The following is a 26,871-nucleotide window of genomic DNA, read 5'->3' as shown; positions in this document are numbered from 1 at the left end:
AGTTTGCCTCAGAGTTCAAAAATGGTCTCTGGGGTGAGTTATTTATTTGTATAGAGGCCTGGAGCACAGACTAATCTCTTATCTATTACAAAATGTCCTGCTAGAACTGGCTTTAATCTCATTTTGCTTTCCCTTCTCTGAGTAAGCCCAAGATATGATGCTCAAGGGCTGTCATTTAGCCATTGGTTTCAAGTGTCTACCCCAGGGCACTGCTCCCATGAGGTCTGCATAAAACACGGGGCTCCTGCAAGAAACTGAGCCCCATTTCTCCACAATAACTGCCATGGGTGGGAAAACAGAGTCCTGGCTGTGAGGGTACCAGCCACAGAGCAGGTGGCATGGACAGCTCTTCCCATCCCCTCCCAGCAACCTGCTGGGTGACTGAGATCCTGGGGTATGACTTTTCTGTCAAGACAAGCTGAAGAGTTAATCTGGCAGGTAGACCCAGCTTGAATTGCATGATCTGAATTCAGATTGAGTAAGTGTAATTAGATGATGAGAACCTCATGGCAGGGCGTGCCCTAGTTTCAGTCAAAGGTGGAACATTATTAAGTACCATTTACATCCAGAGAAACACCCACTTTTGAAATCGCTGATGTCAGTAACACATGCTTTGCATTTAACTCACTCAGTGAAATGGGAAGTCAGCAGCAGAACACAGAGCTTCTAATTTGCTTGCTGCCAGCACAGTGATTAATGAGTTTCAAAACACCCCATCAGCCAATTTTGATGGATACTAACCCTTTAACAGAAATCTATGGCTGGATCCTTGTTACTCAGATTTGGTGCTTAGACCAGTTACACCATAAATTATTTTCTCTCTGGGAAAAAGAGCAAGCTTCTCCAAGATAAGCAACTCAGGGTTTTTGTTTCATAGAGACCAGGTGCAGGAGCAGGGATGCAGTACATTTTGTGCTGCTTGCCGATCAACATGCAATCAGGAACAATCACTCTGCACCATAGGCCACCCTTCTTTGGGTGGGTGGAGGAAAGGCTAGGGGCAAAAAACTTCTAAACCTCAATTTAAGAAGCATGCTAAGGCAGCGAGCCCAAAATGTACACCTTCATAAAATGGTCGTGTTGTGGTATATTATTAGTAATAAAAACAATTTTGATCCATCTGCAATATTGCAAGAATTTAAAATGAGGCAGAGATTTGTCTTTCCCTCATGAAACTTCTGGGGAAGAATATGGTGCAGTAACTGCATCTCACTTGTTAGTTTGCTTATGTTTAATTTAACTCAGATGTTAAATATAAAATGAGAAAAGAGAATTCTGTTCCCCCGAGTGTACAAGAACAGGTGGAAAAAACATTTTGGGGTTTCCTGTATTTGCATATCCTGTGTTTAAAATTTTGGGCATAACTTAACTCCTGTATACCTTGAAAAAAGAGAATGTTCCTCTCTTCTATTACCTGTTGCACAACCACAGCAGTTGCCAGTGCAGGAGCCTCTTCAGTATCCAGATGAAGAAGAGTGTGAGAAGCCAGTCCCAACCACTGCATAGGAAAAAGGTGCAAGAACTCCTGCAGCTGGCATGCATTGAATAATTATTCTAACAGAAGAATAATGTGCGAAAATATTTGATCAAATTACTTTTTATTACAGTGAAGTGGAGCACGGTGGCTGGGGCACAATGAGATTTCCACACAAGATCAGATCATCTGTCCACCCATCCCAGATGTCTGCCTCTGGCCGTAACAGGAATACCTTTAAGCCAAGTGTGCTGCTGCTCACTTAGGGCCCTGTATTGAATTACACTCATTTACAGCGCCCCAGAGAAGCTTAATGTCTGCCTTTGGCAACCAGAGAGGAAGGAAAGAATGAACCACTGCTGAGTTTCCATCCCTGGGCAGGAGTAAACCCATCTCCTGCAACAAAGCCCCACACTCTTGCCCAGCAAATGGTTCCAGCTCCAGGTTTTGCCAGGTGACCCACCACTCCTCAGCAGCACCACCACAGAAGCAGCAGGACCATTTCTGAAATGTTTGAAACAAATGCTCCTGTCCCAGTTTTGTGCCCCAGATCTATGTGTGTGGATCATTTCCAACACCTGCAATGACACATCTTATTTATCTAATATGAAATCACTAGCTGCAGAACCATCCTGTGTGGCTGTCTACTGTCTATAATGTCAGAGCACCCTGAAAAATTGCTCTTGTCCCTTGGATGAGGGGCGCAGAAGTGATTTGGATCCTTGCTGCATGTGTCTGGGGAAAACATTTGCCTCAGGCAGTAGTGCTGCTGTCTCCTCCACATCTCACTCATACTGAGGGGAGAACCAAAATAAGTGGGATTCCTCTCTGTCTGTCACAATTTTTTATTATTCCAACCTGGCTCAAGGGGGCTGCCTCTCATTAAAGAAATGCTGAGAGTGTGGAATGTGAGTATAAGGGTAAGGAAAGAAAATTGTAGTATCACCATGTGAGTGATGCCCCATCTCTTCAACCCACTTTACCCCATTGCAGGGCTTTGGAGGCTTCACGTTGCCTCCAGGAGTGGAGATTGGAGCAGAGAACAAGAGGAGGTGAAAGCAGAATAGCCAAGGCCTGCCTAAACTAAAGGCTGGGAAATTTCTGCATTAGGGAATCACTCTGGACACTATTCTAGAGCTTCCAATAAATACTCCCCATCTCCATGTCAGTTTGTGGAGCATGTCTGTAATTCCTGCTGATTTCATGCACCGCAAAGCTTCTCACAAATCTGTGCTTCCAGAGGGCAGCTGGCACCTGGGATTGATGCTGCACATGGGTCTGTGGCAGCGAACACCTGTGCAGGTTCTGTTAATCTGCAGGATCTTTGTCAGAGTTACTTCAGCCCCATTGCAACAGGAGGTATCATTGCAGCAGCTACCACAGACATGACCATGGCCTGCACTGAGCCCACCTGCAAGTGCCAAAGATGAAGCATTTCCCCTGTCAGCTCATCAGTTAAACTTTGGTGCAGTGACTGATAGTGGCAACATACTTTTATACTTTTTGTCTCTAATACAAATTGGATATATTTGTGGTGGGAGAGCGCATGTGCAGGTCTTGCTGCTGCAGCCAGATCCTGCCACTGAGACAGCTGAAGATAAGGAAGACAGCTGAAGAAGGAACTATAATTGGCAGTAGGGCTCAACCAGCATCTCCTTTCTTGGGTACAGGTCCTTCTGGCCATTGGCATCATTTGTCCCCAGAGTGTCCTTGCATGTTCCCAAGTGTGGGTTGGACTTCGTGGAAATTAGAAGGTGGAAACTTTCCAAGCAACAGATCAAACTGCTGCTTATGGACAAGGTAGAAGTAAGGATGAAAAAGGACTCTTCCTTGGTAATGATGTTGTCCAAGTCAATGGACTTCTCTAAACTTCACATAGCAACAGGAAATGTAATGTGCTCTCCTCAGGAGCTGCTCAGCTTTGCTCAGCCCTCTTCCAGCTTGGGTATCGTCCTCAAGAATTTATTGCAGATGCTGAGGAAGGACAGAGACTTCAATTCTCTTATTCCCTGCAGCCATGAGGATATAGGGACAAAAGTCACCTGGTGTTGTTTGGTACAATGCTGACTTGCCAGTTCCAGCTTAGGAACTCTGTTGTCCCAGGTAAACAGCACCCTTCAGAGACAGGTGCTGGCTGGGACCACCTTGCCACAGTGTCATAACTGGCCTCTCTCTTTCCAAACTCTGTCCCAGCCACCACTGTCCCAGCACTGACTCCTGGAAATTTTCCTTTAGTAAGTGGGAGGACTCTCTCCTAATGGCTCATCAATGCTTTTTTTTAGCAGGGCAGGCAGTGCTAGCTCCTTTTTTTTCTCAAGACTCTTCACAGGCCTTCCACTGTCTCCCAGCTGAAGCTGGGTGTCAAAGCCACACAGGTTTGGGCCTGTGCAGTGAATTTGTATCATACCACATGAGAACAGGCCTTGTCGTGCCTAGCCTCACCCTACAGCTTTCCTCCAGTGCTCCAGCGAGCCAAGCTACTGAGGCAGCTCACCCAAAGCCCAGCACCTGCAGAGTCTTTGGACATCTGCTGCCGTATGCCTGGAAAAATCAACTCACATACTCCAGCTCAGAAGCAGCACAGCTGCTACAAAACACAGACCATTTAAAAGCAGGGCATTTATTTCCTCTAAAGGTCTTCTGCCTTCTGCCCATTACCTGTTCACAACTAGACTGCTCTTCACTCCTCTTTTCCCCTCAAGCCCATAGCACTGTGGCGTGATAAAACTATGAATGGGATGAATGGAAGGGATATTAAAACTCATGGAAATGAAGCTGATTTTTCCTGGCAGAATTCAATTCTCAGCTCTGGCAGAGAGCAAGGAACAATAATTATTTCAGCTACTGAAACTCAGATAGGCAGCACAGAGCCTTGTGAGAATCAGGAATCCAAGAGCATCTATGATAAAAGGCAAACAAGAGGAAGATGCATTGAGCTCCAGCTGCATAAAAAGCTGTCCAGGAAAGATGGCAAAGTTCACCTTTTCTCAGGATCTGCTGGAATGGATGTCAGTGCTGATGTACTGGGCTACCTTTTAGTGTCCTCTTCATGCAATCAACATTTTTTCCCTGGGTCAAGAGTTTCTTGCTGCTAATGGATCAATCAGTCCAGGTTGATCATATGCCATGTCAGCTTTGTTTAGGGCTGTTGTCAGAAGTCATAAATCACAGCCCAAATTTAGTTAATTCTTACGGGTAACAGCATTTTTCTGTCCTTCAATGGACAGAGTAACACCTGAGCCATCTGCACAAAGTGTGTCAAAATACCTTTTCTCCTCTATACAAAAAGATCAGTGTTCTCTTTTTAGCAAGAGTCTGTGAAGATTAAATGCTCAAATAATTTGCTAGTCAAGGTGAATTTTCAGAATGTCTCTGTCAGTAGCCCCAACCCAAATACAGAGATTGCTCTTCTCAGTATACCCCTTACAGCAAGAAAACTCATGTAAAAAACATTTTTTGGTTCTTATCCAAGAGCAATAATGCACATTTCCCTTCCAACACAGGTAGTAAAAACTCCTTTTGGCTCAGTGATTTGATCTGAGTTGTCATTTTACACTTCTGTTTATCAATTTGTATAGATTTCACCATTTTTTACATTTGTAAAGCAATTATATTTAGTAGATAATCACTACTTGAAATAAAAACTACTTGAATCACTACAATGAACTTGAAAATTTGCTGTTTGTGACCACAACAACTGCTTTCTGGTGGCTACTTGGGCCCACCTTTAAAATCTAGCCTGGTTGAGCACATTCAGCTGAAAACAGTATTCTGTTTGCTCCTATTTGTCCTATAAGGGACACATATCCCCTGATCTAGTTACATCTAACCACTTTTTAAAGACAAAACTGCTGCAGGACACTTTGAAAGTACTGAGGCTGTCAACCAGAGTCTGGATGTTCCTGATACATGGAAACCTAATACGGAAAGATATGTTTCAACAAAAATAGTTGCTTTTGCAAGATAGTACTTCTCCCCAAGTTTCACCTTCTGTGTCAAGTAGCTGAAACGTCCAGCTCTTTGTAGACCATAGGCACTGTCTGATTTTCCACTGCTTTTTTTGCACAGTCCTGGCCAGCAATTGTGATAACAAAAATAAATAATGGAATAGGTTAAATAATTAAATAAATATTAAATAATAAAATAGGTTTAAATATGAGGTACATTTTATACAGGGAGGTAAATACTCATGGACAAAGCTAGTCTGGAAGAAGTGAGTACGTGGTGCAGTGGTGCCCAGTGGTGCAATGGCATAGCTGGGCTGGGGGTAGGAGAGTCACTGGTGACACACTGTGAAGGACACAGTAAGTAAGAGCTGAAGTCCCTCCCAACAAGAAAGCAGACTGAAAGAGAAACCTTAGCCTAGTTATTTCCTCACAGAATATTATTCAAGAGTCATTCCAAATATCATTTTACCTTAGAGCTTAGAGCTTTTCCCACAGGTGTTACCACTAAGGCTTTCTTGAATATTGCAACAGTAAAACACATATAGAACTTTTCTGTCCCTTAGCCAGATAACTCCAGATAACTTTTTCCTGTCAAAAGGCTTGTGAAAATCTGACTCTAAGTTAGATCTGAGTACAATCATTGTCCCAAAACACTTATTTTAAACTTGAGGTAATAAGCAACATGTCACAAATGGGAAAAAATATCTTGCTTATAAAAGCTTAATACATCTTTAATATGCCCTCTAAAATGCAGTAAAGCAACTCTTCGTTGCACACAAAACAGTGGTAACTCAATGCTGTTCATGTGATTAGGGTGCAATAAGCTCAAGATAAGTGTATTCCTAAACGTGGTACTTGCCATTCACCTTAAACCCCATTGATTGTTGCCTCCAGACATACTGTTGTTTTCTGTCTGGCATACATCAAAGCAAGCGACACCCACATGAACTCGAAAAGCCATTAAAATCCCACATAACTTCCCTTCAAAGAGCATTTATGGAAATAGCAGGATCTATAAGCCATTAGAGAAAGACAAGAATAGATTCTCTTAGAATTGTTTTTCATCCCTTTCACCTGTCAACCTCAGACTTTGCAGGATGCTTAAAAAGCTACAGAAACTGTGTTTAACGAATCATCTGTAAAAAGGCATAAATGGTATTTACTATGAACCATTGAGAGAGTTTTATCTGATTCTTCAGAACGTCAGTATTACTTTTGTATGTAAATAAATTTGTTATTTACATTGTTGGCATGTTATTGTCGGTAAAATCAGAAAACAAAGCCAAACACAAGTTGCTTTGCATCAGCTGCTCATCTCGATACAACGGGGTGAAACTGAAGATACGGAGTAATGTGTCTGAGAGAGAGGATGTATCTGCATTGTGTGGCTTCGGTGGGAACTTGCTCACCAGCCATGAACTGGCTCCCAGACAGCTGCCTCTGGTCATCCTGCCTCAAGGAGAGGTATGGTCCACAACACCCTGTCCTCATTCTCCACCAAAATGCAGCTGCTTGAGCTGAAATGGTTTCAGAAGCCCCTTCAACCTGAAAGGAGGGCAGATTTATGTTTTCTTCTGCAGTTCTTCCACATGGGAGGTACTTTGCTAAAGTAATCTGCTAGCAAGGTAACTGTTTAAACAAAATCCATGAAATGCCACTAATACTTTCTAAACTTGACAGAGAACTCTCATGTGGTTGTGTACTTCTGACCTTGACAGAGTGAGCTCCTTGAGGCCAACTTTTTAGCCTGAAATAAAGCCTAGTCCATTGTAAGCAAATTAAGAATAGCAAAGCCTGAAGTCATTCTTCATTCCTTAGATACTCATTCCCCTGTCAACCTCTGTAGGAATGAGTTCGTGAGGCCATGAGCTGGGTATGAGGAAGCCCCAAGGAAACTTGCTCTTCTTTCCTCACACCACGAGCCTTTCAGATCTGATCATTCATTTCGATCCAAAGATCAGGAAAAGAGCTTTAATCAGGCAATTAGCAATCCTCTGGCACATCTGCCACATACACATCATTGATAGCCCAGGTTAACCCCACAGGGCAAACCAGTCACGGGACTTCATTGCAGTCGGCAGGGTGAGGAATGCTTACACAGCACATTGACTCCAAATAGAGCTGACTGAAACAGTTTGGTGGAAATGTTTGTTCACCTAAAAATAAACAGTTTCAGATGAAAGGAAACTGTTTACAAATGAAGTCAAATTTGTTATAGTTTCACACACACACCTCCCAATCTTCCCTCTTGTGGAAAGCTTTGGAAAACTAAGGGAAATTGTCCTGTTATCTTATGAAACAAGATTTGCTAAATACCACTGACCCACATTCATTTTCCAAGAATAAAAACTGCCCTGCATGAAAGAAAACATTTTGTTTGGGGCTGGACAAAGTGTTTCATCGAATCTTAAACACATTTTACACAAGGTCCCTTTCTGTGACAAATTTAAAGGATTTTCATGCTGACTTGACACAAAATTGCTAATTTTTTTGCACTGTTCCAAGGATCAGGGACTCTATCTAGCAACCAGGAAACATTGAAATAATTACTGGTTTTGAGATGGCTTGGAGCTACTTCTCCTACTTCAAGAAATCCCCTTGTAATAAAAACTGCTTCCAGGCAAAATTCATCAGGCTGCATTAGGAGAACTTGGGATGAATTTTGAGTATGCTCGGGTCAGATTTCAAGTTCAATCTGACAAGCCTGTGGCTGTAAACTAGCAGGAACTGTCAGCTTTGAATATATTTCCATTCGGGCTGTGCAGAGTGTTGGGTCCTGTTATTCAGACACAGATTGGCAGAACTGAAGTCACAAGGACTGAAATTTGATTTAAAACCTGAAGCTAGTTTTCACATTTCCCCAAACTGAACTCCCTGTGGTATGACCTTATAGAAATAAATATGTTAAATATTCTCCCTAAAGAGAGAAAACTCCATTGAAATAAGGCCTCTCAGCATGACACTTCTATCATTTAGTTCCTCTTTTCTATGTAGGTCATATTAAAATACACATCTCCATCATTTTGAAAACATCTCAACCTCCCCCTGGGTAGCATCACTGATTCGAGTGGCACCTCTAGGTATAAGCCACAAAAAGCTCTTTGTGAGATGATGGCTACACAGACACATTGTGAAAGAAGGTCTGAAAATAGTCCAGAACACTGTCAACATTTTCAATTTCAGAAGCTTCCTTCAGCCATTGGTCTTGCTCCTACTTTCCTAATGCAGACTAACATCCTATAGAAACAATGAAGATTGTGCATGAGTATAGATTATATAAAATCAGAGAAAAAGACCTAGGTACACGTATGGGAAAAAACCAAAGCGTGTGATGCCCTGTGCAGCACAGCTCAGCAAGCAGCTGATTTTTCAGATTCATAATTGAAAAAAACAAGAAGAAGAGTAGAAAATGAATTCAACTGATAGCACATGGAAAATGCTCAGGGAGTTTTGTCATGTAAAATTTTAAGAATTATTTATACTGAAAATTTGCTTATTTTTGTTATGGGCAAAAGCTATATTATGGGCCTATATAAACCTTGTTTGATATAATCCTTTTAAAATATCCTCATTAAAATGGAATTAGTTTTTAAATTAAAACTGTACTCCAGAATGAACATCAGTATCTTTAATTTAAAAAAAAAAAAAAAAAAGCAGAAGGAAATTCAGCCATTTCCCCCCCAAATTCTCATTTAAAATGAACTGGCTTGTTTTGTTGTTGGGTTTGGTTTTGTTTTGTTTTGTTTTGTTTGTTTGTTTTTTGTGGTTGGGGTGGTTTTTTGTTGTTTCATTTTTTTGTTTTTCCCCCCTCCCCAAATTCACAATAATTGAAAAATGTTTTTGGTTAATATATGTTTAAAAAAAATATGCTAAATTTTCTTTGATTGTTTAAATACATTTCACCGAATCCTTGTGACTGAGTTTAAGTGTCCTCACTGGGCATTCAGATGTGTTTGATTTTTTTTTTTTTTTTTTTAACATAAAGGTTTCAGACGTCCTAAGGGCTCAGCTGAACTGTCTGTGGTCTTTCATAAATTATGGATCAGATGGAAAGTGGCAAGAAAACAAATACCTTTTATTCCACCAAGAGGAGAAATACAGAATACATCCCACAGAGGAGCAAAGCTGAGATCCCAGACGGAGAGCTCCTGCTAAGCAGGACCTCCCCACGTGAGGTGACAGCAGACTGGACCAGAGGGACCCAGGGCAGGGGAAGCCAGCAAGGCCACCCAAAAGTGCTCAGGGACGAAGTGTGACACCTGCACCTGCACAGCATTTTCCCCACCTGCCAGGAGGAGCACAGGCAGACAGGGTGGTGTAGGGGATGGCAGAGGAGCTTGGCACCACCTGGTGCTGCACCTGTGGTAGGACAGAAGCCACCTCACGCACTCTTGTGACAGCTCAGCTGTGAATACTTTTCACTCTGCCCATGCTTCCTGGGTGCAGGAGTTTCCCAAGGTTTCTCCTGGAGACTTGGCCTTGTATTTACCCATCAACAGTGTGGGATGATGGGAAGCATTACCAGCCAGGATGAAGGACAGGATTAGTGTCCCGTGGCTGGCTGCTGCCAGAGGTGGAGTTCCACCAGCCATTTGGCTGAAGCTGGCAGCTCCCATTCCAAAGGAGCAATCCTGTGCATGGGGATAGATCCCAGAGGGGCCATCATTCCAGCTAATGTTAACTCTGTGGTGTAGGAGAGCTGGTTCCTCCTCTCAGGCCTTAGACTGGCTCTCTGCTCTGCGACTGAGACCTGCTGCTGCTGGAGGCTACAGACACCCCATGGCTTCCTTGGGTGGGATTGTCACACTTTGTCCCAGGCACTGGCCTCTTGTACAGACACAGGGATACGTGGCTTATAGGCATGAAGTTGGGATGTCATGTGAGTTGGTGCTCTGTTCCCAAGGTAAAAAGCTCTAGGTGCCTGAAATCATGAAATTCACAGCACACAGTGTTTGCAAAGTGACACTGTGACTGTCTGCCCACAGCACCTATTTTCAGATATATTCAGAGGTTGAACAAATCCAGAAAGTAAAAATAAAAATGAAACAAAACAAAAAACACCAAAAACCTAAACTTAAAAACCCCCACAAAAATGCCAAACCCCAAAGTAACAACAAAAACCTCAAAACAAACAAAGATGCCCCACCAAATCAAAAAACTGACTTTAAAAAATAGCCAAAAATCCACTTAGATGATACAGTCTTGCAAAATAAAATTAGATGTCACACGTTGCAACAGCTGATGTGGCTTCACATATGGGAACTAATACATTCAGTTCACAGCCTCAAGGAACAACAAAAACTCCCATGAGATGAAAAATGGGGTTTTCCAAGTTTTCTTCTTAATACAGTGCAGTAATTCATGTGCAGTTAAGATGTGCAGCACATGTTTCTAATTCACTTAGGTGTCAATCACAAATAATTGCAGCAGTCAATGAAGCTGCACCAGTTAAAGAGATAAAGAAGAGCATAGCTCTCCAAGTCTCTCCAGTTTACTATTACTGACAGTATTGCAGACTCAATGCATTTTTAGAAACACAGGTTTTGTGACATAGTTGCAATAGTTGGAATAATTTTGCATTTTTAAATTTCTCTTTATTAAACAAAATCTTACATTTTTAAAATGGATCTTCCCTTGACTTTTCTGCACTGATAGTGCTCCCATGCCAGAGAAAGGAGCTCTCTGAGTGTAGTAGCACTGTTGTCTAGCCTGATTCCATATTTACTAATTTAATTTGGGAGGGTCTGGAAGAAACACTCTTGGATGTGATCACTGGTCCTCAGGGAAAAGCCCTCTCCTGGCAGAGCAAACGTGTCTATTTTCAAGCAGTTCATGGCCTCCATGATCTCTGGTTCTATGTGGGCTTAACTTGATGCAGAATATGCAGCTACACACTCTTTTTAGGGGTCCACTGTGACTTGTTTAAACATGAACCATTATTAATATGTGTCCGGATACATGCACTGTAGTAAGTCACACTGACAAAACAGGGGTTACTGCAGGCGCTACTGCGCAGCAAAAACCCCCCAACTTATTCATCAGCACACCCTGGTGTGCCCTTTTAAATTTGGCTTAGCATGATAAGATGGAGGTGTAATTGAACTGACAGGTTCAATGTTAAGGAGCAGTTGATTCTGAAACTTGAGGAAAACTATGTGTGCAACATAGACCACTCTCAACCAAGGAAACAATATTGCTGTAAAACAGCTTTTCCTCCCACACTGAAAAAATGTTCAGGGCCTTTAACTTTTTTCTTTTTTTTTTGGTTCTGATGGCCAGTATGGATTTGCATTCCATACACAGTCTTGGGGTATTTTATAGAGCAGGTCTACTAGCACTTCAAAAACATTTATTTTAAGTGCTGGACAGTAGCCCATTTTCACAGAACATATTTCATTTGTCCACACCACAGTTATATATTGTCAAGAGCGCTATTATCAGCCAATAACTGCACCTCATTTCACTTCCTTGCTGCATCTTATCACTAGCCAAGTGCTGACATCCTTGCATGAATATAAGTCCTCCTGCAATGACTGATGAAAGTAAAACTGCTGAAGCTTTGCAGATGAAGGTATCCATGGGATCAAATTCAGGCTGGGTTCAGGGTGATTTCAGATGATGTGAGTTAAACTCAGTGATTTCAGATGATGTGAATTAAACCCATTAAAGAAATCTCTTCAGAAAAGGTGTGGCTATTTTCCAGAATATTGCACATCTTTCTAATTACAGGGCCATTGATTGCACAAAGCCACTGTGCTGCACCCATCCCAGGAAGCGTGACCCTGCAATTGAAACAAGGGACTGCAAGTCATCATCAGAATATGAATTTCTGTACATGTGGTCTTCCATTTCCCAGGGGTCACTCACCCATCCATAAAGCAGGGGTTTTAATAAATTGTTAATAGTAATCAGGCCATTTGGTTTACAAAGCACTTTTCAGTGTCAATCTAGAAAATATTATGAACTGTGTTGACATTTTGAATTTGGAAGTTATGTAGCATTCTGATCTACTATTGAGCTGTAAACTGTGCAATGCTTTCAATGTCAGGGCACTAATTTTTTTTTTTGTGCTGTAGAAATCAGTGCTAGAGGCTGTAGGATGTAATACCCTGAGTCTTTGTAAACATGCAAAACTGATGACAGGTTTTCTTATGTCTTCCCAAAGCATTGCAGAGATAGAAGAGGAAAGGTTAGAAATGTATTCTGCATGTTTTCTAATGACATGCTTTTGCATTTCTTTGTCCAAGACCCTGATCATACTGGTCCCATTCGAAACACAGGCAATTATTGGTCCTGCACCTGGGTCATTTGCGAGATAGCCTTGCTAGGCTGGGTTCCTGTTTTAGAAGTAGTAGGCAGTTTATTTTTTTTATATTTGTATATTTTTGCTTTGCTATATGATGCTTCTATTGTAAAAAAAAACACACTTCAAAATAAAATGACAAAATACCATTACAAACCAAAAAAAATTCTCATGCTCCCATTGGCTAGCTAGCAGCCTATTTTTTCCATATTAAATGTACTTAATATGATTCACCCTCTGCCTTTCCTTATCAGATTTCCCCTTTCATTCAGCTGAATATTTCTTGTTTTGCATTCTGTGCCTGTTCTTGTGCCTTATCTGTTTCCAACTTAATTGATTAGGAAAGCTCTTAAAAACATCAATGTCATTTGGATCAGACTGTGTCTCCTCTTCTTCTAAACTGCAAATAAGATGGTGTGGTATTTTCCTAATTTTGATATGCCTGTTGTAAAATCATGGCCTATGGATTGTGCAGGTTTCTGATAGCACTGCCCAGAGAGAAGCTGATGCTGTCCTGCCCAGCTCATGAGCAGGACCATGACCAGTAGTCAGAGCCTGCTTTTATTCCTGGGGTATAAAACCCCCACAATTTCGTAATGGTTCATGGTAAGCATATAATGCTCCAATTCAATACGGATGTTTGTTGCAGATGACAAGAAATATTTAAAGGCTGGAGTTCATTTGTGCCCTCTTGCCTCACCAAGGAGGAGGAAATGATTTACTGCCAGGCTTGTTTAGCACTAGGAGTAGATACGCTCTTTGTACTGAACCAGGCTGGGTTGCAACCAAGCCCAAATCTTTAAGAGCTGGTTCCAGCAAGCTAGGAACCCCCAGAAATGTATTGGCATCATCAAAGCTTTGATGAGGAAGGCTGAGGTTTCAGAGGATGCAATTATTCATGCCCTCCCAAATTACCTTCAGCTTTGAGCTCCTGGTTTTCTCAGGGGAAAGCTGTTTTTTTTTTCTCTTTGTTCTTACAGACCTTCTAGTTTCAGGATCTCTGCTTGTGGTTACAAGGAGACATTTAAGTGAGTCCACACTACCAAAATCCACAACCCACTCTCCCTCTGCTACTGGAGAAAGCTATTTCCTCCATGATACTTTGATGGAACCCAGCAGTCTTCCTTTGCTCACCAGCCCCTCACGAGTACTGGCCAGGTGCTGAAGAGCAAACGTGGCTGGGGCCAAAAGCTGTTTTCCAGAGGGCCACTGATTTGCTCTAGTTTTCGCAATGGTTAGTTACACTTACTGTTAAAAAGATACACTTTGTACTCAATTTCCAGCCATTGGTTCACGTTTTTCTGCCAAATAAATATCATTTTCATGCCTAAAAAAGAAGAAAACATTTTGTAATAAAATAGCCCTTGTAGCTAAGCCTTCAAATTGTTTCTGTGGCTTCTTCTCTCATAGTCTGTGAAGTTTTAATATTAAATCTGCCAAAACCACCTGACAACTCTGTTAAATGACTCAGCTTCATATAATATATATCCATTTACTGCCTTTTCCCTGCACACTTTTTATTTCCCTTTTTGCCTCTTCCACATTATTGCTAAGAATTTTATCATCCCTATCTAGCAAATGACCTTATTCTTGTCTACACATATGTTTGTTTCTATTATATTTCTAGTTCTTCCCTTTGTCCCTTGCCTTGTGCTTTAAATAGTCACTTATTTGTCCCTCTTGCTATCTATTTTCTCTGTGTGATACAGTGGTTTGTTATTTCTAATTGCATTCTCTTTGCATATGAGCCAAGGAGGTCTGTTAGACAGAGCTCTCCTCTCTCTGGAGTGTGAAAGTGTGGCTTTCTGGCCAGCTAATTAGTTCTCTTAAAGGATTCCCATTTCTCTCTCTACACCTTTCCTCCCAATTAATTTCACTGGCAATTTTCTTTAACTTTGGGAAATTAGCCCTTTTGAAGAACCAAACAGCAATCATCTTTTGTCTGCCCACAGTGAATGCATTCAGGTCATGATCACTGATCCCTAGGCAACCAGCACTTCCAGACAAGTGATTAATTCATCTTCACCCATCCTAATGAGATCCAGAAGAGGGTTATCTCGTGGTGACTGCAATATCTTTCCTGAGATATGTGGAAATTGTCTCCTGTAATTTTGACACTAATAGTGTCTTACTCCTGGCTGCACCGAAGGTGCTAGCAGCCTCGTCACACCAAAGCGTGTGCCCTTCATTAATTAATGCCTCCCCACTGGAGTGTTTGGGAAAATCCTGCAGAGAGGTTGGGTTTTATCACCACCTCTATAGACTGCATTTCCAGCTGAAAGCAACACCAAGCCTGATGGCTGGTGACCGAACTTGTGTTTGCAGCTGATAAGTGGGTAGGTGAGTGCAGCAGTGGTGAGATGGTGCAGGGCATGGTTCACTGGCTGCCTAAGTCACTCTGAAGCTCAGACACTTCTCGAGATGTAACTTCACTTCCAGTAATTAGATCACTGTGACAGTTTGGTGCAAGAGGGCTGAGCCTGCGCAGCCTGTCTCAGCTCCAGGCATTCAGCTTCCAGAGTCCCCCTGCGACACCCCTCCCATCCCACAGCACAGCCACCACTGCCCTCAGCTTGTCCCTGAGAAGTCATAGTCCAAGCAGGACTATGCAAACCAGTTCTACTGGAAGAATGGAGTTTCTGCAAGGTTTTTAGCCCTTCATCAGGACAAGGCAATGCATATTCATCCAACTATTGATGAAATAATCTCGGCATGTGAAGCTGTGAGGATTTCTATCCACACATTTTTTACACTTTGCATCATCATCTGGTTGCTATTTTTCTTTAAGATGTGCACTGCTCGCAGCCAGCTTTTATCCCCCCTCCCCTTTTACCACTACGCTTTTAAAGCACGTCCCGGCATTGAATTACTTGTGCTCAGCAGAAAGGTGGCTCAGTCCTTCTGAAAAACAGAGTTCTTTTCAACCTGTTCAGCAGGAAGCCTGTCTCCACTCCTTAGCCCATTCCAGGGGCGAGAGAGGCTGTGAATAATTTATTAAAATATTCCTCTTCCTTCCACCAACACACTGATTCACAAGAGATAAAAATCTTCTACTTGACTCTGAGCTTCTCTTCGCCTCCAAGAGTTAAATCAGCACTGATCACAAAAGGCTCATACCTCTTCCAACTGAAGAGGTAATTGGGGTGTCCTGCTGACAGCGGGAAGGTGAGGGTTTAATGCCAGCAGCTGTCGGTGCTCTGGTATGGGGTCTCTGCCCCACACTGGTGAGGGTGCCCCGGGCACAGTGGCAGCAGCGACTGCTCCTCGCTCGGGGATGCAGGGTGAGAGCTGTCATGCAATTACCACCTGCACTGCAGCAAGGACCCCTCCGAGGCACTGGTAGTCTGAACATGGGCTCACATTTGGTAACAAAACAAATGTCTGTCTATTCCAACCAGAGGGATGGAAGATAAATGGTTGTGAAGAGGCAGTGGTGACATTAATAAAGACTGTTAGGATTTCTGGAGGTCCCTGTTTTGCTACAGAGTGTGCATAAGCTTGGGCAAGTACTTGGCTCTTCCTGTCACCCTATTTATCTCCCTATCCTAAACCTCTGTCCCTCAGGGCATGGGGGGATCTGGTTTTGGTAAGCTTTTGTGGGATTGTTTTTACATATTTAATTGTTGCAAGCAGGGAAGAAAAAAAAAATCATGCGGCATGTTTGTATGTAGAAGTGTTTTCTGAAGTATGTGCCTTAGAAAACAATGCACAAGGCCAACACATTAGAGCAAAGGTGAACATGTCTGGAGAATAACCTCTTCCTTTATGTAGGAAGAGATGCAAGCAGCTGTCTCAGATGATTTTTTTTCTCCTCTTTGAAGTCTTTTCAAGAAAGGCAAAAGAGAATTGGAGGCTTATTATAAATTGGGTTCAGCTCTGTGTCTGTTGCTGTTAGTGTCACAACTGCTAGCAAGGATTGCTTAGAGAAAGAATGCAGGAACAGGACAGATGTGTAGAGCTAGGGCCTTGATTTTTCATTCTCATCCCCTGTGACCTGCACCTTCAATACTTCAGGAGTGACAAATAGTATCCTTGGACTTGGTAACCCATAACAGACTCACCTTCTGTGAGTTTGTCTAATTTTTTTTGTTGTCAAGGATGTTATGAAGTGACTGAAGTGATGAGTTCCACAAATGTCCCATTTGAGTGACCTGATGATTTTACAGACTCCTGTAATGTTCTCCTGAAGCCAGCCGTTTCTCTAGGCTAGGAGTCCCCTTCTACTTAATGTGTCTTCATACATCCTTTCCATGTACTGATTCATCTCAGCTTCTCTTACTGCAATCTTCCCTTTTCTGCCACAGCTGATGGGGCCATCAGATGTTCATTCAGTTTAAAAAATGCAAGTACACCCTGTATTTATACAGAAGAAAAAAAATGGATCATTATTTCTTATCTCTTTCCTTTCTCCCTAGTTCCTTCTGCTCTATTTACTTTCTTGAACTCTCCAAATATCGAGCTGCCATTTCAGGAGTGCTGTCTCCCTGTCCTCAAGATCTCACTCTTGAAAGGTAGAAATAGTCTGTAGTCAATTGTCAGGTACATGGAATTAAGCTTGTGCACTCTTCCTTGAGCACTAATTTACATTTATCAGCACTGAATGTGGGGTCCGTATATATTTTAGCACTGTAAAGGAAGAAGTAGCTGTGTAAAAAAAGCGCATCTGCCAAACCAAGCAAAAGTCAGGTGAGAATCCCTAAATATCACAGCCACGTGTCTGGGCTTACCCTTTTGCATGGTGACAGATTTTGTAAGAACACAAACAGAGCCTGGGATTGCCAAACTCAGGCTCCTGCCCTGCATGAACTTCTTGGCTGACAGCAATTAGAACCACATGCAGAGCCAGCAGCCCCTGAGGCACATCCCGGCAGCCTGCACTGTGACCAGGAGGTGTTTCGGCTAGCCATTGGGACACACTGAGTAAAAGGCTGCTTCTTAAATCATACTCCTTTTAGGAGTTCAGGCATCTATTTCCAGACTGCAGGGAAGTCAATCTGTCAGACCAGGATTCACAGTCTGTAATTCTCATTTAGTTTAGCATTAGATAGCTAAGCTAAGCTTCCAACAGGACAGCTGGGGGAGGGATGGAGGAGGAGTGCCAGTCTTTTCTGCAAAAATATGGCTGGGCCAGTGCGCCCACATCTCTCTTCAAACAGGGGAAGAGCAATACACCACCCATGCAGTCAGCAGGAGCCATGGATTCAGTCCATCTCCACCCTCTGGGAGGGTGAACCCATCCCCATGATCACCAATGTGGAGCGCAGTCCAAGAAAGGATCATCCCTTACACTTGCAGGTGGGGACTGACATCACCATCTGTCTTTCACAGTGACTGGCATTTTTTCTTCCCCAGGCTTCTTCTTCAGGAGTTTTACGAGTCAAATTAGACTCATAAAAGTCTTTTCTTGCCTTATAATGAGTTTATACATTTTCAGGTCAGAAACTTTCTCTCTTGCATAATGTTCAGCACAAATGATGAGCAGTCTGTTCATAGTTACTGTTAAAATTATATCATCGGAACTTCTATTATATCTTGGCAAAGTCTTTTCTTCTCTTCAAGTACAAAGAGATGTGATTAACTGCTGCCTTTCCACACTTGGATTGAAAGGCTTTGTGGGCTTTGTCAGTAGTTAACATAATTCACAAAAACCGGAATACAACCTTGAGGCTAAATGTGGCCCATTGAATTCCACAATGGGCCAATGGTTTGATCAGGGTACAGCAAAGCATGCCAGAAGCAGAAGCTTTTGTGGGCCATAGCTGCATTGGAAAGATTAAATCAGCCACAATCTGCTCCATTTTATGTAAAATAGGTGCAGCCCTCAAGCTCCGGGAAAGTCGCTACTGAAGCCTTTGGCTGGACAACGTTTAGGCATCTTTGTGTAAGTGCTAATTGCCAGCTGTTGGTGACTGGGAAGTTGCCAGGCACAGAGTGACTGCAGCAGTGTTTCGGGCTAAAATACAGCTTTTACAAAATAATAATCTCAAATCTATTTAGCTCCCCGCAACAGACACATCTGTGCTTGTAAGTTCCTCTGTCTAGAGCATCTGCACACAGAGATGACCTTAAAACAGCATTATAAATACAGTATATGTGACATTCAGGCTGTTTATTCCATCCTCACAGTGGGAGGCAATGATAAATAGCAGCTATCTCCACAGCAGCAATTCATGATGGCTTAACACACTCACATTCATAACCCTTCATATTTGATTTGCAACAAATCTGGATACAGAATACCAAGATTTCTGAATAAGACTGTAGGATCACATACAGTCCTGTATGCTTCAGTGTTTCAAATAATAATGTAACCATCTCAGCTCTTTAACATCTGGGATATTTGCAATACTGTGAGCTGAAGGTTTTCTAATATTGAGGATGCTTGCAGATGTTCAGCCCCACAAATATGAAATAGTATTTTACTCTTAGAGGGAAAACAAAGCCCAAAGGCCAACATTTTCAACTCTAAGTTTCTACAGACAGGACGAAGTTGCTGATTGAATTCTTAAAATTCGGTCTGTGTGAGAAAACCTTGCCTTCAGAAACATTACATGGAAAGTTAAGGAGGCACTGCTAGGCTGCAGGAAGAGAGCCTGCATTCTGGAGAGCAGCACACATGCCACAGAAAAATTCAGCCTGAGAAGGATGTCCTGATGTCTGGAACACAAGACTCAGTGAAAGGTCCCTAACTCTCTCATGACAACAAATTACCATTTGGCTTTGAAGACAGTGATTTATTTGTGGAACTTCCTCACCATCCTTGCAAGCAAATAAAAAGTTAATTCACAAAACCCATAATCATGCCTCTAAGCTGCTGCTCATTCTGATGTTTAAATTCTCACCATACATCTTTATGTCTCGGATTGTGTTTCTCTGTTATTTGGTTTCTCAGTGACCTCACTCCTCCAGCTCTTACACCCACGAGCTGCCCACAGAAGTGTCCCTGCCTCGTCCTGCCTCTGGATGGCCCATACTATTTTTCTGCTACTGGAGAAATGAGGTCTGCTCTACCAGGTGATCTGATAGATGCAATGTCTGATCTTCCACACTGCTCCAAGTCCAAGCTCAAAAGCTTGATGCCTCCTTTTCATCTGCGACCATGTGTGTCTGGGTCTGCTCTTATCAAATACAGTTTCACGACACCAGGTCAGAAGGGAGCCCCATCATCCAGGAGGATGCCTAGGCCAAGACTTTGCCCTCTGAAAGACACATTTCTGTTCAATTTGAATTTATTTTTCGGTCTCAGGCCACCGCCTGTCAGTGAAGGATGAGGAATGTCTTTCAGTCTGGGCCTCTCATAAAGGCACCAAGGTGCAGTATTTCACGTTTCCCTAAGCAGCAAATGCACTCTAGAGACTGTAAAACTCTGATGACTGTATGAAGTGGCCACTCTATGCTCTCAGTTGCTGCAAACTGCCTTGGCTAGAGTTTTGGTGGCCAGCAATACTGGTAAGCAATGATGTCACAAGGCACAAAAATTATGGAGGAGAGATTCACTGTGCTGGACTCTGCTTAAATAAAAAGGTACAAATTCTGTACTGTTCCTTTTATATCCTGAGACCTCTTTTCTCACAAAATCCTGGCAGGTAATGATCATTCCCCTCAGCACCCAGCACTGCCTGTGCAGTGTAGCTCCTGCTTCTGTCTGGGGAGGTGAGCCAAACCAGCAGCTTCTCTCCTCTCCTCTCCTTTGTAAGGAGTCATCCACTCTCCCTCCTCTGCTGTCTGTTTATTTTAACCAGCATCATGGGAGAGTATCTGTTTGATTGTACATGTGAGCACATAGCACACAGACTGGTTGCAGCTGGGACTTCGATGTGGGGCATCAACATGAAAATAGAATAAAAATAAAACAGTAATAAAGCATAGGTGTGCAGGCACACAGTTCTGCCACACAAGTGCTCGAGCTGTCATTAGAGCTGCATGTCAGGCTACACAGATTTTCCATTACAATCTGCTCTTTTGCCACTGCCTCTCAACCTGTGAAATTTCCAGTTCTATTGCATGTTTTACCATGACTATTAGTTTTGAAAGCAGAATAAAAAATCCTTACCCATATGAAAAAAACACAAAACACCAAAAATACTCCAGGAGTTTGCTTGGGTCTTTCCCCCAACAATATCTCTGTTTTGCTGATTCCTATCACTTGCCACAGAGAAGAAACTCCTTATAGCTCAGAGGTCTAGTTTAACAAATGTGTGATGGCTATTAGGCAATAAAATAGCTGTTCTCAATTGGAGTGGTTGTTCATAAAATCCATTATCCATAGCTCATTTTAACCAGGTATGTTTCCATGAGTGGTGTGAGGATTTTGAAGCTAGCAATTTAGACACAGTGGAGCAAACTCCTACTGCCGTAAAGATTTTTAGCAACTCCCTTAGCACCTTCATTGGCTCTGCTAAGCAGTTAAATGCAATTTAATCCAAATAGCCCAGCAATTCAGATGTGAACCTTCCATAAGCAAAGACTGTTCTGTGACTTATGCTGCTCCTGATGGGAACATATGATGCAATACTTCAAAATGATTCAGAAACTATTTAAAAGAGAGTGTTGTATTTTTTGCCCTTAGTCCCAGAGGATGACAGTGGTGCTATATGGCTACATGACCTATTAGTCTTAAATTCACTTTTCATTTAGAGCCAGTGCAAGCTTTAAGCAGAGCAGAGATTTAAGCAAACTCTTTTCAGACAGTTTTCCTTAGGAGCAAAGATGAATATTTAACACTTGCCAACACTGTATTGTAGGCACATGCAGAACATGCAATATAGATGAATAAAGGTTGAGCATTGGCCAACAGCATAGTTTTCAGCAAAAGGAACCATTTCAGAAAAATTCCTTTGGAAATTTTTTTTTTTTTTTTAACCACCAGAAATCCCTTTTCAAAAATCAGTCTGTGGAGGTTTTTTGATTCAAATTGGACTGATCTGAACTTTAGAGCTAAGCTGCTCAGTGACTTCATTAGCATTAGATGTAGGTATCACTGTCCCTCGAGAGCTAGCATGTAAGTGCCAGATTTCTAGCCAAATAAACTTCACTAGTTCAGCAGGTTGGCCTCTTCAGAAAATGGGTAACAATGGAAACAAGGCAGAGATTTTAAGGAATCTTAACTACTGTGTGGCCCAGCAGCAGAAGGAAGGAAAGAAAGGGCATTTAATAGCTGTGTCTTCTGCCCTGTATTTAGAAAAAGATAGACACCACAGTGACTTTTTAAGCTGCATAGAATACCTCTTATTCCAAAAGTAACCAAGGAAAATGTTAAGCAGCAGTTATTCTCTCTAGGCTTCTTAAATACAGAAAACTTGTAATCAACAGCTTCAGAAGAGCTGATGAATGGCTCTCTGCATCAGTAATGTCAATTTTCAATACACCTTGAAACACTGGGGAAGATCCGGCGCACTGGCAGGAATCCAAAAATGTGGAAATATTAAAAAAGGCAAATGAGATGATCCCATGGTACCAGTCCTGTGAAACTGAACTGATCTTTTCCAGAATAATCAAATAGGTGATAGTGAATTTCATTTCCTAAGGAAAGAAAGAAAGAAAGAAAGAAAGAAAGAAAGAAAGAAAGAAAGAAGAAAGAAAATGGTGCAATTAGTACAAACTCACACATGTTTCAAAAAATAAAAAAGTGACTTTATTCTTTAAAAATCAGTTTCATTCCAACTGATAACAAATAAAGTTGAACAGTGTTCTGAAAGACGTTTGGGTGGTAGCTTTAGCATTTTGAGTAAGAAACTAGAAAGGCACCAAATCCTTGTGATAGATGAAAGACATGAGAAACTAGTTAATTTGGAGATCTGAAAATGCAGCTGTAGATGGGAAGATGTTTACATAGAGGCCAGGATTTGCAGATGTTCCATGAAACTTAGGTTTGGAAACACATTATTTAAAACAATTGCTACTGATCTGGAAGAAAATGTAGAATAATCTCTTACAATGTTAATTGGGGTAACTATAGACTGATTTGTATCAACCGTAAGCTGGATGCAAGGAAAAAGTACCTGCCAAAATATTACCAGCTACGAAGTGCCACATATACTGGAAAAGAGCACAAGTTGTATTTATATAATAACAGTGTATTTAAAAATGAGCTGGGACTCATGACGTATTGAATGAATGTAGAAAATAGCACTGAAAGCTGAGTTTCAGCTGTAGTTTAGGTGATAGTGTGGGAACAAGAAGGGAAGCAGAATGCATTACTAATATGCATCTGAAGTTTTCAAGGTGATTTACATCTTGCAAGGGCAAAGATAAAAGGTTTTCTTTCTCTTGTGGTTGTTGGATCACTTTTAAATATTGTAGCATATACTCCCAGAAGAGGGGGGAACATCTATCCCAAGCTATTGCTGGCACAAAGAATAGTAAACATCATCTTTCAGTATACAGAATATTAATTAGGATTAGATAGCTATGTTATTGTACCCTTCTCTGGTGCACTCAGTGCAAGAATAATACGAACCAAAGGTAGTAGAGAGAAGCCAGAGGTTGGAAAACACAGCAGAACTACAGAGGAGCTCAGACGGTTAATTTTAACAACGCAAAGTTTAAGAGATGAATTAATCATAGCATCTATTTGAGGAAGAGAAATTGGAAAGAGGACTCTTCAGATAAAGATGTAACTGGATCTAACAGCTGGAAGTTGAAGCTGACAAATTCAGTCTAGAAATAAAGCATGTATTTTTAATAGTAAGCAGCAAGCAGAGCAACAAACAAGTGACACTTTTGGTGGCTGCTCCATCATCGGAAAGAACGAGCTAAGAGTTGGCATTTTTGAATGTCTATTTATAAAAAAGACAGCAGGAAATAATTCAGAGAAGACTTGTGGCTTAAATTATACTGGAGATCAGAGCAGATGGTCACAGCAATCACATCCAACTACATAATCTATGAGCAATCAAGAAATTTAGCTACTGTGGTCAAAGGCTAGCGAGATGGCAGTGGAGAAATGGATCACCAAGGAGGCCCACATGAATGTGTCCTCTTTAGCAGAAGGCAAATATGCAGAGGAGGCAAATGGGCAGTTGTGTTGAAAACCAGAAGGAGTTTAGGAAGGTAGAGAGTGATTGCCTAAGTGAATATCTGAGTTAAATGTCTGTGGAGGTCAGGAGACGTCAAGGTGGAGAACCCAGAGACTGTGTGGTGGGGGGAGGGAGCACCATGGGCAGAGTGAGAGTCATGGTCAGGGAGGGAAGAAGGAGGCATGCAGAGGAAGTCCATGGGACAAGCCAAAGAGGTATCCACTGTCCATGGGGCAGAGGCCAGCTATGATGGGGCAACTGCTTGCCTGCTCCTTGAAGAGGGGAAAACCTTCCAGAAAAGGCAAAGCTGGGAATGGGGATGTCATGGAAAGGTTCAAGTGGCAGAGGGTGAAGGCCAAGCAAAATGCCTGGGGGGAAGTCTGGGTCAAGCACAGTGGATTGGACCTAGCAGCTCAGAAGAAGGCCAAGGATAAGGCAAACGACACAAATCGTTGCAGTCAGCTCCGTCTGAAACAGCCTTAATGAGCTGAAATGCAACATATGAATAGTCAAATCTGAAAGGATGACAGTGTAAAATTGCTTCAGCTCTTAAAATTTTCAAGTTCTTTTATTTATTCAAAATTACCATGACATCACCTTCTCCCTCAGAGAGAGAACTCACGCAATTGCTGTTTACTGATTCAAGGCCTTTCAGGGTAATTTCTGAGGCTGTCTACTTCTAGGATGAAAGGCAATTATAATTTCTTTTGTCTTATAACACAGTCACAATAAAATCCAGAGAGAAGCACTGCATGAGGTTACTTCTGTACAGTGCATAGGGCAAGGCTGGACCCTCATATGGAAGCCATCCAGCTCCAAATCTTCCCTCCCAGAGGAGAGAAGTCAGCCTGTGTTTAGGGCTAGGAAAGGGATGGTAGCAGGGAACCTGAGACAGGGTGTGAGAGGAGGAGAGGAACAGAGGTAGAAAATGGCAAATCTTTTCTTCTTCTAGAGCAAGTCTTAAATTGGTCCCTAAGCATAAAGCAATATTAAATTGTGAACTGTATAGTATCCTCTTCCCAATATATGCAAATCTTCAACACCCAAAGGTCAGTCATTAAAATATCTCTCATTTGAGTGTGAGGTGCAGGTTTTACCTATTCTGAGATTTGATGTGGTGCTTTATCTTGTAATGTCTTGTTTCCTCAAGCCTGGTAATAATGTGTAACATCTCAAAGGACCAACACATCATGATTTATGAGGTGAGTTCCTCATTGTAATTAATTTTTATTAAGATATAAAATATATATTCTGACTAAATATTAGGCTGATGATGTGAAAATCCCAACTGCTCCAAAAGGGAAACATAGTAGACCAATATAAAATTCACATGATATAAAAAAAGACTGACAGGTTAAGTCTTGGTCTTAGAAGTTAACAGTTTTATGCTAAGATGGTTGTAACTTCAGTGTTATAAAATTATTATTGAAAAAAAAAGAACTTCAGAACTATTAAATTAAAGAAAAAAAAAAAAAAAGAAACCTTAATGTGCTGTTATTCTGTCCTATTGTATAAATAAACTGCCTGTGGCTTGTGGATGTGACCCAGCCTTTCTTGACTGCTCCATCAAATCACACAAGCAAAAAATATTATTAACAGATAGTTAAACAACTTCCTGTCTAATTCCTGGTCCCTTTTGCAGCAGCCATCAACTGAAGCTGATGCCTTGGCAAAGGATGATTCCCAGTTCTGGACAGCTCTGCTGGGGTCACACAAGTACCAACAAGTTTTTCCACTCTCTTCCCTCTGGTAGAGCAAGTGCTGGTGACGATTCAGAGCAGCATTTCTTTGAAGGCCTAGATTAGTTCCCCAACTTTTTGTATTTCTCAGATTTTAAGGAGGTCAGGTAGGGACAGACAGTACAGCAGTCTTGACTTTTGTAATGTCACTGCTTATTCTGCTCACAACTTGGGCAATCATTTGTAACATGCTCACCAAAAGACTCTGGCTGACGTAGAAATTTCTCCCTAATTTTAGAAACAGAATTTCACAACTCCTTTCTTGCATTGAGGAAGGAATTTGCTCCGATGGCTGCAATACCATTATTATGCATCAGCCAAGGTACTGCATGTCTCTGGCTCCAAGGAGAAAACCTCCCCCAGAATAAATCAGCACTGCTAACTGCACCTTCCCCTCTCACTCAGTGCTCTGGATTTGGATGCTGGCTGTGTGCATCTGGGGCTGCTGGCCCCACTCTGTGGGATGGGAATATCCCTGGTCTCTGACAGCCCTCCTTGGCCTGCAGAGCACGCAAAGCTGTCACAGGGATAAAGCAAGGGAAAGATTGGCTTGAGGGACCTGTTTATTACAGCATCAAGAGCTGCAGAGCCAGCCAGGGTAATAAGCATGTCCCATTCTCTCCTGAGTGAGCCAGCCGAATGCCTGGTTTCAGGTTTCTGCTCAAATATTTTTTTATTCATCACAAGACTTGCTTTTGACACAAATCTTTGCTGTAGATATGCTCAGATAGATGAAATACAGACTGGCTTTGGATGTAGCCAACCCAGGTCCCAGATCTGCACCAGGCAGGTGAGAAGCTTGAGGCTGCAACTCTCCCACCCCAGCTGAGCACTCCCACTTGGGTGAATGCCTAGGCCAGCCACAGAATGATTCCATGCTGCCAGCAGGGCCCTTCAAACACCACAACTCACTGCCTAGGAGTTACCAGCCTCATGCAATGGGGGCTGGGCTGGCTGCCTCCAGGCATGGGACCCTGTTTCTCTTCTGCCAGGTTGGGCACAGAGCTTGCCTGTGCCTCTGCTCCTGCAAGTATCTCCACAAAAACTTGTGTTACTTACGAATCTCAAGACATTTACAGTGGAGAGCCAGGATGCTTTGTCTGCATATGAACAGTACAGCCTGGGCCCATCTTTATTCAGCCCTGCTGCAGTATGACTCAGAGTGAGGCAAGGCAGAGTACTGATGCAGACATACTCATCCACACAATCATTTCATAAAATAACAGTTCATATCTTTCCCTCTGAGGACTAAGCCTTGGAGCTAAAGTAAACATGATTTTCAGCCTCTTGCTCATTGTCAGCTCTTTTCTTTCCTGTGTAGAGCAGCCAGGTATGAGCCCCCATGGCTGGCAGTGGTACAGTAGAGGTCCTTCCAGCCCCCGTTCTTCCA

The 26,871-nt window shown here is 42.2% G+C and overlaps 1 long non-coding RNA gene across 1 annotated transcript; it reads left to right on the top strand.

Annotated features, from left to right (window-relative positions):
* Positions 1 to 706: 706 nt before the first annotated feature.
* Positions 707 to 2,014, top strand: LOC136287678 (uncharacterized). Its single transcript, XR_010720253.1, has 3 exons — positions 707 to 978; positions 1,432 to 1,513; positions 1,608 to 2,014. It is a non-coding gene; the product is annotated as an uncharacterized lncRNA (long non-coding RNA).
* Positions 2,015 to 26,871: the final 24,857 nt, after the last annotated feature.

This window comes from Chamaea fasciata, unplaced genomic scaffold (genome assembly GCF_029207755.1).
Source record: "Chamaea fasciata isolate MVZ Bird 193981 ecotype frontalis unplaced genomic scaffold, bChaFas1.0.hap1 SCAF_3, whole genome shotgun sequence".
NCBI lineage: Eukaryota > Metazoa > Chordata > Aves > Passeriformes > Sylviidae > Chamaea > Chamaea fasciata.
Note: the sequence above shows the minus strand (reverse complement) of the source record. Positions and strands in the feature narration are given on the sequence as shown.